General features: G+C 45.3%; 1 protein-coding gene and 1 pseudogene across 7 annotated transcripts in view; one reads left to right on the forward strand and one right to left on the reverse strand.

The window, feature by feature from the left end:
• The window catches only part of NLRC3 (NLR family CARD domain containing 3), a 33,359-nt gene extending 22,439 nt beyond the window's left edge, over positions 1-10,920 (reverse strand). For 5 of the 7 annotated variants that reach the window (XR_011651484.1, XM_024553435.3, XM_071222123.1 and 2 more), the window contains exons 1-2: positions 10,633-10,920; positions 8,416-8,599 (exon numbers count right to left, since the gene is read on the reverse strand). The gene's annotated coding sequence lies outside the window, so the exon portion shown is untranslated. The remainder of the gene's footprint in view (positions 1-8,415; positions 8,600-10,632) is intronic. The other 2 variants (XM_071222120.1, XM_071222122.1) reach the window with 2 other exon arrangements.
• LOC112298440 (large ribosomal subunit protein uL15 pseudogene) lies at positions 6,900-7,582 on the forward strand (annotated as a pseudogene).
• Positions 10,921-12,850: the final 1,930 nt, after the last annotated feature.

The following is a 12,850-nucleotide window of genomic DNA, read 5'->3' on the forward strand; positions in this document are numbered from 1 at the left end:
CCCTTCCTCTTTCTCTCTAAAATCAATTATATAAAAAAGAAATGATTAGTCAAGTGCACAAAGATACGGCTACAAAGATGATCCTAAAATATTGTTTATAGCTATCAGTTTCCCCTTTAGCACCAATTTCACTGTGTCCCGTAAGTTTGGAATGTTGTGTTTTCATTTCCATTCATCTCTGAGTATTTCCTAATTTCCATTGTGATTTCTTCTTTAATTAATTAGTTATTTATTTTAAAGTATGTTGTTTAACTTCCACCATTTTGTAAATTTCCTGGTTTTCCTTTTGTTAGTGATTTCTAACTTCATCACATTGGAGAAGACCCTTGGAATAATATATATCTTTAAAAATTTGTTAAGACAGTTTGTGCCCTAACTTATGTTCTATCCTGGAAAATTGAGAAGAATGTGTGTTTTGTTGTCAGGCACCATGATCTGCATGTGTCTGTTAGGTCTAGTTGATTTATTGTGTTGTCTTCTACAGCATCTGGCACAAATAACGCCCCTTTTTATATTACAAACTCTTTTATTACAAAATCATAAGCATGTAATTCTGTAACATAACAATATCACACTCAAGCACACCATATGACACTTTATGTGAAACGTTCAAATTAAAAGTATAAATTATTACATCCATATTATTACCCTGCCAGCCGCACTCAAGCAGGTGTTTACTCTGCCGCACTCTGTATTTCCGTATGTCTTTTATCTGGATGTTCTATCCAGTATTGTGAGTGGCGTGTTGAAGTCCCCAACTATTACTGTAGAACTGTCTACTTCTCCCTTTAGTTATGTCAATTTTTGCTTCATACACTTTGAGGGTCTGTCATAATGTACATAATGTTTGTAATTATTATATCTTCTTGCTGTTTGAATCTTTTATTAATATATAATGTCCTTCTTTGTCTCTTATAAACTTTTTTGATTTAAAGTATATTTTGTCTGATGTCAGAATAGCCACACCCCTGCTTAATTTGGTTTCACTTTTCACGGAATATCTTTTCCCATCCTTTCACTTTCAACCATTTGTGGCTTTGGGTCTCAAGTGAGTCTCTTGTATATGCGTATAGTTGGATCACATGTTTTTATCCACTCTGCCAATTTTTGTGATTGGAGAGTTTAATCCACTTACATTTAAAGTAACTATTGATAAGGAGAGACTTATTTCTGTTATTGTACTACTTGTTTTTTCTAGGCTTTATAGCTTTCCCCTCTCATTTCTTGCATTACAGTCTTTTGTTTTAGTTGATCTTTTGTAGTGAAATGTTTTAATTTCTTTTTCATTTCCTTTTCTGGTTACCATGAGATTACATTTAGCATCTTAAAGTTATAGCACTCTAATCTGAATTTATATCATCTTAACTTCAATAACATACAAAACTTTGCTCCTTTACATCCCTGTTCCTACCCCTTTTGGTTGTTGATGTTACTATATTACATCTTTATACATTGTGTGCCCTAAAACATAAACTGATAATTTTTAAAAAATATATTAGACTCTTAAATTTTGTAGAAAACAAAATTTAGAGTCACAAACCAAAGTTACAGTAATACGGTACTAGTTTGCACACTAATAATTGGGGTTATTTTCTTTAAATGTCATAATCTCTGAAATAGTGTAGAAAACAAAAAAGTACAGTTAAAAACCATTGTTACAATAACACTAGTGTTTATAGTTGCCCATGTATTTACCTTTTTTGAGATCTCTATTTCTTCATATGGCTTTGAGTTACTACTGTCTATTGTCTTTTTATTTCGCCCTGCAGAATTTCCATGAGTGTTCCTTATGGGGCAGGCCTAGTGGTTATGAACTCCCTCCACTTTTGCTTATCTGAGAATGTCTTAATTTCTATGTTACTTTTAAAGGACATTTTTACTGGATATAGGAGTCTTAGCTGGCAGGTTTTTTTTCTTTGAATACTTTAAATATATCACCCTACTATTTTCCGGCCTCTGAAGTGTCTGATGAGAAGTCTGCTGATAATCTTATTGAGGATCCCTTGTGTGTGACAATTTGCTTTTATCTGGATAATTTCAAGATTCTCTCTTTGTCTTTGTCTTTTGAAAGTTTGATTATAATTTGTCTCAGTGTGGGTCTCTTTGAATTCATCTTACTTGGAATGTGTTGAGCTTCCTTAATGTTTTATAAGGTATTTTTATGTGAAAAATAGTAAAGTACAGAGGAGAATTATGATGGATTCTAATTTCTTTCTTTAGAGGATACCATTTTTGTCTGGCTATAGAAAAATTAGAAATATATGACAGCAGGATTAAGGAATTGTTTCTTATTTTGTGAATTTCAGTTGCTTAGATTTTTCTAGCAAACATGTATTCCTTCCTTCTCATTTAAATAGATTGATCAGGACTTCTGGTCAAGATGGAGGTGTAGGTAGATACACTTTGCCTCCTTGCACAACCAAAAGAAGGAGAAGAACAAATTTAAAAAGAAAAAAATAACCAGAACTGCCAGAAAATTGAACTGTATGGAAGTCCAACAACCAAGGAGTTAAAGAAGAAACATTCAACCAGACTGGTAGGAGGGGCAAGGCCAGCAGCCAGGGTGGAGAGTACTGGCAGCAAGGCAGCAGCTGGAGGACGCGGTGGTCCCACACTTGCATACAGATAAACCAGAAGGAACAACTGGGGAGTGAGACCATGCAACCCAGGGTTCCAGCACAGTGAAATAAAGCCTCAAAAACCTCTGGCTGAGAAAAACCTGTGGGAGTTGAGGCAGCATGAGAAACTCCCAACCTCACAGGAGAGTTCGTTGGAGAGATCCACAGGGTTCTAGATATACACAAACCCACCCACTTGGGAATCAGCACCAGAAGGGCCCCTCCAAGGGGTAGTGGAGGAAGTGCCTGAAACCTGGCCTACATCTGAACCAGTGGCATTGTCCCTCTCCGACTTCTCCCCCACATACAACACCACAACACAGCTACATAGGTTGCCCCGCCCTAGTGAATACCTAAGACTTGGCCCCTTACTATGTAACAGGCATGCTGAGACAAAAAAAATATGGCCCAAGTGAAAGAACAGATCAAAGCTCCAGAAAAAATACAACTAAGTAATGAAGAGATAGCCAACCTATCAGATGCACAGTTTAAAACACTGGTAATCAGGATGCTCACAGAAATGGTTGAGGATGGTCGCAAAATAGAGGAAGAAGTGAAGGCTATGAAAAGTGAAATAAAGGTGAATGTACAGGGAACCAACAGTGAATGGAAGGAAACCGGGACTCAAATCAACAGTTTGGAGCAGAAGGAAGAAATAAACATTCAACTGAAACAGAATGAAGAAACAAGAGTTCAAAAAAAAAAAAAAATGAGGAGAGGCTTAGGAACATCTGGGACAACTTTAGGCATTCCAACATCCAAATCATAGGGGTACCAGAAGGAGAAGAGGAAGAATAAGAAACTGAAAATTTATTTGAAAAAAAATTATGAAGAAGAACTTCCCCAATCTGGCAAAGGAAATAGGCTTCCAGGAAGTCCAGGAAGCTCAGAGAGCCCCAAAGAAGTCGGACCCAAAGACGAATACACCAAGGCATAACATAATTACATTACTCAAGATAAAGATAAGGAGATAATCTTAAAGGCAGCAACAGAAATTGAGATAGTTACCTACAAAGGAGTTCCCATAAGGCTATCAGCCAAGTTCTCAAAAGAACCTTGCAGGCAAGAAGGGGCTGGAAATAAGTATTTAAAGTCATGAAAGGCAAGGACCTACATCCAAGATTACTCTATCCAGCAAAGCTATCATTTAGAATGGAAGGGCAGATAAAGTACTTCCCAGACAGGGTCAAGTTAAAGGAGTTCATCAGCACCAAGCCCTTATTATACGAAATGTTAAAGGGACTTATCTAAGAAAAAGAAGATCAAAAATGTGAACAGTAAAATGACAATAAACTCACAACTATCAATAACTAAACCTAAAAAAACAAAAACAAACTAAGCAAACAGCTAGAACTGGAACAGAATCAGAAAAATGGAGATCACATGGAGGGTTATCAGCGGGAGGGGTAGGGGGAAGAATTGGGGAGAGGTACAGGGAATAAGAAGCATAAATGATAGGTACAAAATAGGGGGAGGTTCAGAATAGTATAGGAAATGTAGAAGCCAAAGAACTTATGTATGTGACCCATGGACATGAACTAAGGTGGGGGAATGATGGTGGGGGCAGGTACAGGGCAGAAGGGAATAAAGGGAAGAAAAAAAATGGGAGAACTGTAATACCATAATCAATAAAATATATTAGTAAATAAATTGATCACATAATTATAAAAGTAATACTTGCTTCTTAAAAACATTTAAACAATACAAAAGTAAGTATATACCTTGCTTCCATCCCCCAGAGATAACCTCTTATAGCAGATGGTTTGTTTGATTTTAAAAAATATTATTTGTCCTGGCTGGTGTGGCTCAGTGGATTGAGTGCTGGTCTGTGAACTGAAAGGTCGCCTGTTCAGTTCTCAGTCAGGGCACATGCCTGGGTTGTGGGCCAGGGCCCCAGCTGGGGGTGTGTGAGAGGCAACCGATCCATGTATCTCTCGCACAGTGATGTTTCTCTCCCTCTTTCTTCCTCCCTTCCCCTCTCTCTAAAAGTAAACAAATAAAATCTTTTTAAAAAATAAAATATTTCGTGCTAGTGCAATAAGTCAAATGAAAGAAATAAAAGATATCAAGATTGGAAAAGGAAAAAATAAAACTGTAACTGTTCATAGTTGACATGATTGTATACATTGAAAATCCAATGTATAAATTGAATTATTGGAACTAATATGTGAACTTAGCAAGGTTTCTGGACATAAGATCAATACACAAAATGTCAGTTATATTTCTATATACTAGCAACAATCAAACTGAAAGTAAAAATTTAAAGTACCATTTTAAAATCAAATATCTAGGGATAAATCTAACAAAAAGTTTGCAAGGCTTCTACACTGAAAACTATAAAACAATACTAAGAGATTTAAAGAAGACCTAAAGGAGCGATTTTCCATGTTTATGGATTGAAAGACTCCAGATTATTGCCCTGGCTGGTGTAGCTCAGTGGATTGAGCTCGGGCTGCGAACCAAAGGGTTGCCGGTTGGATTCCCAGTCAGGGCACATGCCTGGGTTGCAGGCCAGGTCACCAGTCGGGGGGGCAATGCGAGAGGCAACCACACATTGATGTTTCTCTCCCTCTCTTTCTCCCTCCCTTCCCCTCTCTCTAAATAAATAAATAAAATCTTTCTTTTAAAGAAAGACTCCAAATTATTAAGATGTCAGTTTTTCTCAAATTGATCTATAGATTGAATAACATCCCAACAAAAATCCAAACAGGCTGTTTTTGAGGGAAGGGGAGGGGGTAAATTGGCAAGCTGATTCTAAAACATATACGTAAATGCAAAAGACCCTGAAATCACCAAACTTTAAAAAAAAGAACAACGCTGGAGGACTTCCACTAAACAGTACCGAGACTCGATATAGAGCTATAGGTATTGGCCCGAGGGCAGACAAATAGGCCAATGCAATAAAACAGAGAGCTCAGAAACAGACTCACACATAACTGTCACCTGCTTTACAACAGAGCTCCACTGACATTCAGTGGGGAGAGGATGATTTTGCATTAAGTTGTGCTGGCTAATGTGTGTTTATATGGGAAAAGTCAACCTTGACCCTTACCTCATATCATACATAAAATTAATTCAAGCTGGACCATAGATCTAAATGTTCAAGCTAACACAATAAAGCACAATACAAGAGAATATCTCTACAAACTTGGGCTAGGCAAAAATCAAGTGAAATGCAAAAAGCAATAACCATGAAAGGAAAGAATGATATATTGGTATTCATCAAAATTAGGAATATCTGTCATTAGAAGACAGCCCTTAAAGGGTGAAGCAGCAAACCACTGATTAGGAGATGTCCCAAACACACACACATACAATCAGTAAGAAACAGACCACCCAATTAAAACTGAGCCAAAAAATGTGAAGACAAAAGAGAATATCATTAATCATCAGAGAAATGCAAATTAAAATCACTTTAGAAAAATGTTTGGTAGTGATAAGGCTAAATATGCATATTTCTGTGACCCAGCAATTCTCCCTCTGGGTATTCACCGAATGGAAATGAGTGTTTACGTCCACCAAACACAGTACCAGAATGTTCATAGTAGTTTTACTCATAATATCCAAAAAAGTAGAAACAACCAAAGTTCATCAACAATAACATGGCCTCTCTCTGGTGTGGTTCATTTAGTTGGGCATCATCCTGCAGACCGACAGGTCACTGGTTCCATTCCCGCTCAGGGCACATGCTTGGGTTGCAGAAGAAATCGATGTTTCTCTTTCACATCGATGTTCCTCTCCCTCTTTGTCTCCCTCCCTTCCCCTCTCTCTAAGAGTAAATAAAATCTTTAAAAAGCAGTAAATGAGATGCTTTTGGTGTGCTCATACAATCAAGCCCTATGTAATAATGAGAAGGAATAAACAACTGATGCACTCAGCAATACGGCTGACCCTCGCAGACGGGCTGAGGGAAGAAAGTCTGACACCAGAGAACACACTCTGTGACCACACAGAGGCGTCTGAAGTCAGGCCCATCTAATCTGAGCTCATAGAAGTCAAAATAGGGGTTACCCGTGGGGGCAGTTCTATTGAACAGGGGCATGAGGGAGTCTTCTAGGGTGCTGGAAACTTCTATACATTGCTCTCGGACACACAGGTGTATAAACATAAAAATTTATTGACCTCACTTTATTCTCTGTAAGTTATACCTTGATTTAAAAAAAGTTGTGCTAGCTGCTATCTAAAAATTCAAATGTACATAAACCAAAACAAAGCAATGCTATGGCATCCTCTTAGTGCATTAAGGTCTCTGTCCTGCTCTTGGACTGGCTGATGGAAGCGATGGCCCAGCGGTGACCATGGCCACGTGCGCCCACCAGGTGACGGACATGCTACCGTTCACTGGCGGTCAGGTGGTGGCCAAGAGTAAGAGGAGACCATGCTAAAGAAGAGCCAGTGCTTCTCAGCTCTGGCAGGACATTTTCTGGAGAACTGTATTTTTAATTTAATTTTTTATTGTAGTAAAATATGCATAACATAGAAGTTACCATTGTAGCTCTTGCATCTTGGCCACCAACGTGCCATCCAGAATGAGGAAGACCCAGAAACTTCGGGGCCATGTGAGCCACAGCCACGGCTGCTTCAGCAAGCACAGGAAGCGCCCAGGAGCCCGAGGTCATGCTGGTGGCTTGCATCATCACAGGGTCAACTTCGACAAATGTCACCCAGGGCACTTTGGGAAGGTTGCTATGAGGCACGACCACTTAAAGAGGCACCAGAGCTTCTGCCCCACTGTCAACCTGGATAAGCTGTGGGCCTCGGTCAGTGAGCAGACATGGGTCAACGCTGCCAAAAACAAGACCGGAGCCACTCCCATCATTGATGTGGTGCGATGGGGCTACGACAAAGTTCTGGGGGAGGGAAAGCTCCCAAAGCAGCCTGTCACTCTGAAGGCCAAGTTCTTCAGCAGAAGGGCTGAGGAGAAGATTGAGAGTGTTGGTGGGGCGTGTGTGCTGGTAGCTTGAAGCCACACAGAGGGGAATTCATTCAATGCTCATCAGTGAAAAAACAAATAAGCAAATGAAAGTTACCATTTTAACCTTTTCTAAACATACGATGCAGTGGCCGTAAGCACATCTCTACTGTTGTGTGACCATCACCAACACGTGCCTCCTGGAATTTTTCATCTTCCCAAATGGAAATCTGTGCTTATTGAAATCTGTGCTCACTAACTCTCCGTCCCCCTTTTCACGGCCCCTGGCACCCCCCACTCTACTTTCTCCACAAGCCTGACTGCTCTAGGGGCCACATGTAATTGGAACCATACAGCATTGGTCCTTTTGCCTCTAGCTCTTTCACTGCACATAATGTTTTCAGGTTCATCTATGTTGCAACGTGCATCAGAATTTCATTCCTTTTTGAGGCTAAATAATATTCCACTTTATGGAAGGCCACATTTTGTTTATTCATTCATCTGTCAATGGACACTTGGGCTGTTTCCACTGTTTGGCTCTTGTGATGAATGCAGCTAGGAACGTGGGTGCACAAATATCTGTTCAAGTACCTGCTTTCAATTCTTCAGGGTACATATACTCGGAAGTGGAATTGCTGAGTCATATGAGCATTCTTTCCTTAAAAATGGAGTGCTATTTTTAAAACGCTACTGCTCACTCCAACCACCTGGAGATTTAATTGGTCTGGGCTAGGGCCCCAACATGTATATATTTTATTTAATTGGACAGACATACTTTCACTTTTTAAAAAATCTCACTGTTGCCCTGGCTGGTGTGGCTCAGTTGGTTGGAGCGTCATCCATAACTGAAAGGTTGCAGGTTCGATTCCTGGTCAGGGCACATACCTAGGTTGCGGGTTCAGTGCCCAGTCCAGGTGCAAATGATCCCTGGTCCAGTCAGGTATGATCCTAGGTCAGGCGGCGTACAATCCCAGGTCCGGACGCATACGGGAGGCAACCGATCAATTCTTCTCTCTCACATCGATGTTTCTCTTTCTCCCTTCCTCTCTCTCTAAAAAGCAATGAAAAACTGTCCTTGGGTGAGAATGAAAAAAAAATGTCATAGTTTATCTGAAATCCAAATTTAATAGGGTGTCCTGTATGTTATCTGGCACCCCTACTCAGGCCCCAGTCAGAGAAGACTCCCTCTCCCCATCCGGCCTTTACCTTTGGACACCTTATCTCAATAAGGTCAGAGAAGGAGACTCCAGCAGGTGAGCCAGGAAGTACCCCACTCCCATGATCTCCCGGGGCCAGCATCAGAGGCTGATGAGGGGTCTCCCTCAATGGGGTGGCTACCTGGCCCCCGATGCCACCCCTGCAGGGTGGAACATACCACAGGCCACCAGGGATGGTCAGGTAGACCCTGTCCAGTGCAGACAGCTGCCAGTGAGAGTGGCAGGAGGCCCTGCAAGCCCAGCTTAAAGAGGGGAGGACTAAGGGTGAGTGGGCCTCAGGTCACCGCTGGGGATCTAAAGGCTGGAAGCCTTCATTCTGCAGAGGGTCTGAGCTGGAGGGTGCAGAGCAAGACCAGGTGAACAATTGGGGGACAACTGCCACTTCCATGGGGCTGGGTTTCCCCATTCTCATGTGTCCCCCAGAGCTTCATCCTTGGGGCAGGGTACAGCTAAGGACATGTGCTCCCTGTTGTTGGTGTCGCTCAGACCTGACAATTGGGCTTGTGCCCCATCTCTTAGAAGACCCAGGTCCCAATTTACTCATCAAACCAATGAGTCTTGTCCTTTTTTAAAAAAATTTTATTATTTATTCATTTTTAGAGAGAGGGGAAGAGAACGAGAGAGGGATAGAAATATCAATGTGTGGTTGCCTCTCATGCACCCCCTACTGGGGACCTGGCCCACAACCCAGGCATGTGCCCTGACTGGGAATCGAACCAGCAACCGTTTGATTCACAGCCCGTGCTCAATCCATTGAGCTACACCAGCCAGGGCCAATGAGTCTCGTCTTGTCCTACGTTTCCCTCCAGAGGCCTCAGCCCTAGCTGTCTGCTTGGCCTGTGTGTTCACTGTGGCCTCTGCCTTGCACACCTGTACTGGGTGGCTGTGGGGGGCCCACAGTACTGACCTCCTGCCTGAGCTGTCCGTGCGTCTGGCCCCAGCTTCTTGGATGCTCCTCTCTCCTGACTTGAGACCAAACAGCCTTTCCCAGAGGAAGGGGTGGCTTTTGCCACAGACATGGCCCTCCTGACTGCACTGGGCCCTGGAGCCTCAGTGGGAAGACAGGGACAGGCTCAGTGCTGGGGACCCCAGCAGCCCTGGGACACAGGTGGGGATGCCCAATCTATATACCCCCACCTGGAAGTTAGCCACAGGGTGGCCTGTGGTGGCCAAGAGTGAGCCTCTGGGCTCAAGGAAAGCATGTGCGAAGGGACCAGGAGGAACCCCAGGGCCCCAGGAGCCTGGCCATAGAGGAGGACTCCATGGCCAACAGCCACCCCTGGCCCAGCTCAGCAGTGCCTCTTCCAAGAAGGCCTCTGTGGTTACTGTTCCTCTCAGCATGATGAACCTCATTTCCATCCAAGGGTGGTGCTGGTAGAGGCCCCTGGGGCTGCTCGCCCAACAGGTGGGCAGCATTGATGGAGCAGGCATGGAGTGCCAAACCCCACCCCACCTGCACTGTCTCCCTGGGCCCTCAGGTCCCTGGGGTGGGTCTGGTACGGTAACCTCCATGTCATGGTGGAAGGGGGTACAGGAGGGGTGCTCAGGTGTACTGATTCACAATTTGACCAGTGGGCTGCACCACTCAGCGTCCCTTCTGCCTGCCTGCAGCAGCACTTTCTGGCTACTTCCTGCTCCTCCTGTCCCACCACCGATACCTAGGGAGATGCTCTTTGTCCCCTTTGCCATCCTTGGGCACATTGGTTTATTTTACACCATGAACTAGTCCTGCTCAGCAGCTCTTGGGACCCATGGGGACACCTTGCTGGAGTTACCCCAGCCACCTCTTTGTAGAACGGCTCAGCCTCAAAAATCATGGTCCTACCTGCCAGCCATCTCCTCTTCCTACCCCATCTTGCACTGAGGCAGCCTGGACTCAACTTACCTCCTGGGCCTCATTGCCCCAGAGATGCCAAGACTAGGGGGTCGGTGGGGGCTCCATGCCTGTGGTCCCACGCTTAGCCCTGCTTCAGCGGACAGGGACAGCTGGCGGTGGTGGGGATGTTCTGCGTCTCTCTGTGGCCAGCTGGCTGGGCCCTGAGTCCTCAGGATCCGTCCAGGGCAGGAGTAAAGTCCTACTCAGGGCAGCAGGGACACAGCCCACTAGCTCCTGCTGTCCCCGAGCCCACCCGTTGTCACAGAAGCCAGGGCTCTTCACCTCTTCCTGTGCCGGCTCCACCTCAACCCTCCTTCCTGTCTGATTTCAAAAGCCAACAGCCTATCAGGCAAATCGATAAGCCACGACCGCTTTGCTGGTTCTTGGCTACATCACCGCCCTCTAGGTCAGAGAGGCAGGGGGTGCCACCAGGGTCTTCATCTGAGGACCCAGTGCCCCTGCAGACACGATGCTCAGGGGACAGTGGTCTAATCAAAACTACAAAGGAAAACAGGCTCACCATCAGCGGATCTTTGCTTTGGGGGTGGTAGGGAAAGCAGTGAGGATGTTCAGTGACCTGCCCAAGGCCACACAGAAGGAAGCTGATCTCCCCGGAGCTTGGCCCATGTCCTCTCCCAGACTGGCATGCTCTGATACCCTGGGCCCTCGTCGCCCTTTCTAACCCCCCTGCTTTCCTTCTCTCTAGCTCCCAAGAGGCACCTTGAACCCAGCTATACCCCACAATGTCTTCCTGTGAGTCAAGGCAGGTCACCTGCACCCTGGAACAGCAGAGTGTGGCAGTTCACTCAGGTCCCAGAGTTGGACCTCAGCAAGCGGGCTGCACTGATAGGTCGATGTGAGGCGGAAGGACATGGCCCAGAGTGAAAAATATGAGAAAAATTACAATAGAGGAAAAGTAGAGGACATTCTCCAGGGACAGGGAGCAAGCCATGGAGAGAAGCAGGTGACAAGGTGGGAGCCAAGTAATAGGGGCTTCAATTTCCCTCAGCAAGCAAGTGGGAACCAGTGATGACTGTAGAGCAGGAGAGTTGTGGGTTTGGATGCATGCAGCACCCTGTGTATAAGGGGAGGTGGGAAGTGTGTGTGTGCTTGTATTTGGCCCTTTCTCAAGAGCTGCGAGTAGGAGGGGAGGGGAGGGGAGGGGAGGAGGGGAGGGGAGGACAGTGAGGCAGCAGATTAGAGGTGCTCCTTATGGTGGCACCCTTCTGTGGCTCCTCCCATCAGTGCTTTCCGAGCACCTAGCACCTTGCTGCGTGCTGGGAGACACGCAGTGGCTGTCCTGGGGTAGCCCGATGAGGCTGTAGACAGGCAGAGCACAGACTGGCTGCTACAGCCTCAGCCTCAAGGTGCTGTGAAGACGGCTGAAATGAGGCCGCCCACAGGATGTTGGAAACCGCAGGGGCCTGGGGGGTATCTGTCACCTGAAAGAGGCTAAGAGGCCCCCTCTCTTCCTCCTTCATAACTCAGAGTGGATAGCTTCTGAGCACAAGAGGAGACAGCCTCCTCAATGGGGATCTCAGGGGACATCCTGGACTCCACACTTGCCTACGAACACCTTTCCTCCCAACCTCTAAGCCACGTTCCACCACCAGACAAGGCTGGTCCATGGGCTCCTCTGTGAGAGAAGCTAGGGGACTTTCTCCTGACTCTCTTGAGGGTGTTTGCATGTTTGGGGCAGTGTCTCCCTGGTTGTTCTCACTCTGGGGCTTTCCGTTCACCCAGAGCTGTGGTCGGCCTGACAGGCAATAGCCTGGGCCCTTTCCAACTCAGCAATAGCTTGAGGCTTCCTGCCTGTAGGGGCGGGGCCTTTGTTGGGGTTGTGAAGGGCCCTAGGGCCCCCTTGTCTGGGCCCTGATAGAGCTGGGCTGTGGTTCTTTTAATTGCCTTGAGTGACGATGCTCAGGCCATGGCCAGGCCACCGGAAGTGGGACAGGCTCAGGAAATCCTCACATCACAGCAAAGTGTGGTTGTTGCAGTTTCGCTGAGTAGAGGATGTTCCACTGCTTCAGGCTCAGTATGTTTTCTTCTCATTCTCAGCCCCGTTCATGGCAGGGCAGAGCCTCTGGGAGGGAACTGTGTACCCATTGTCCACAAGGCCCATTGCTGGTCTGGCTCCTTCAGCCTTCCTGTAGGAGCTGGGAGAGGGCAGCTTTTGCCACTGTTTTCCTTTTCAACCAGTCAGTTGGCCCTAATTTCCCAGTTCCCG

The sequence above is a fragment of the Desmodus rotundus genome, chromosome 1 (genome assembly GCF_022682495.2).
Source record: "Desmodus rotundus isolate HL8 chromosome 1, HLdesRot8A.1, whole genome shotgun sequence".
In the NCBI taxonomy this organism is placed as follows: domain Eukaryota; kingdom Metazoa; phylum Chordata; class Mammalia; order Chiroptera; family Phyllostomidae; genus Desmodus; species Desmodus rotundus.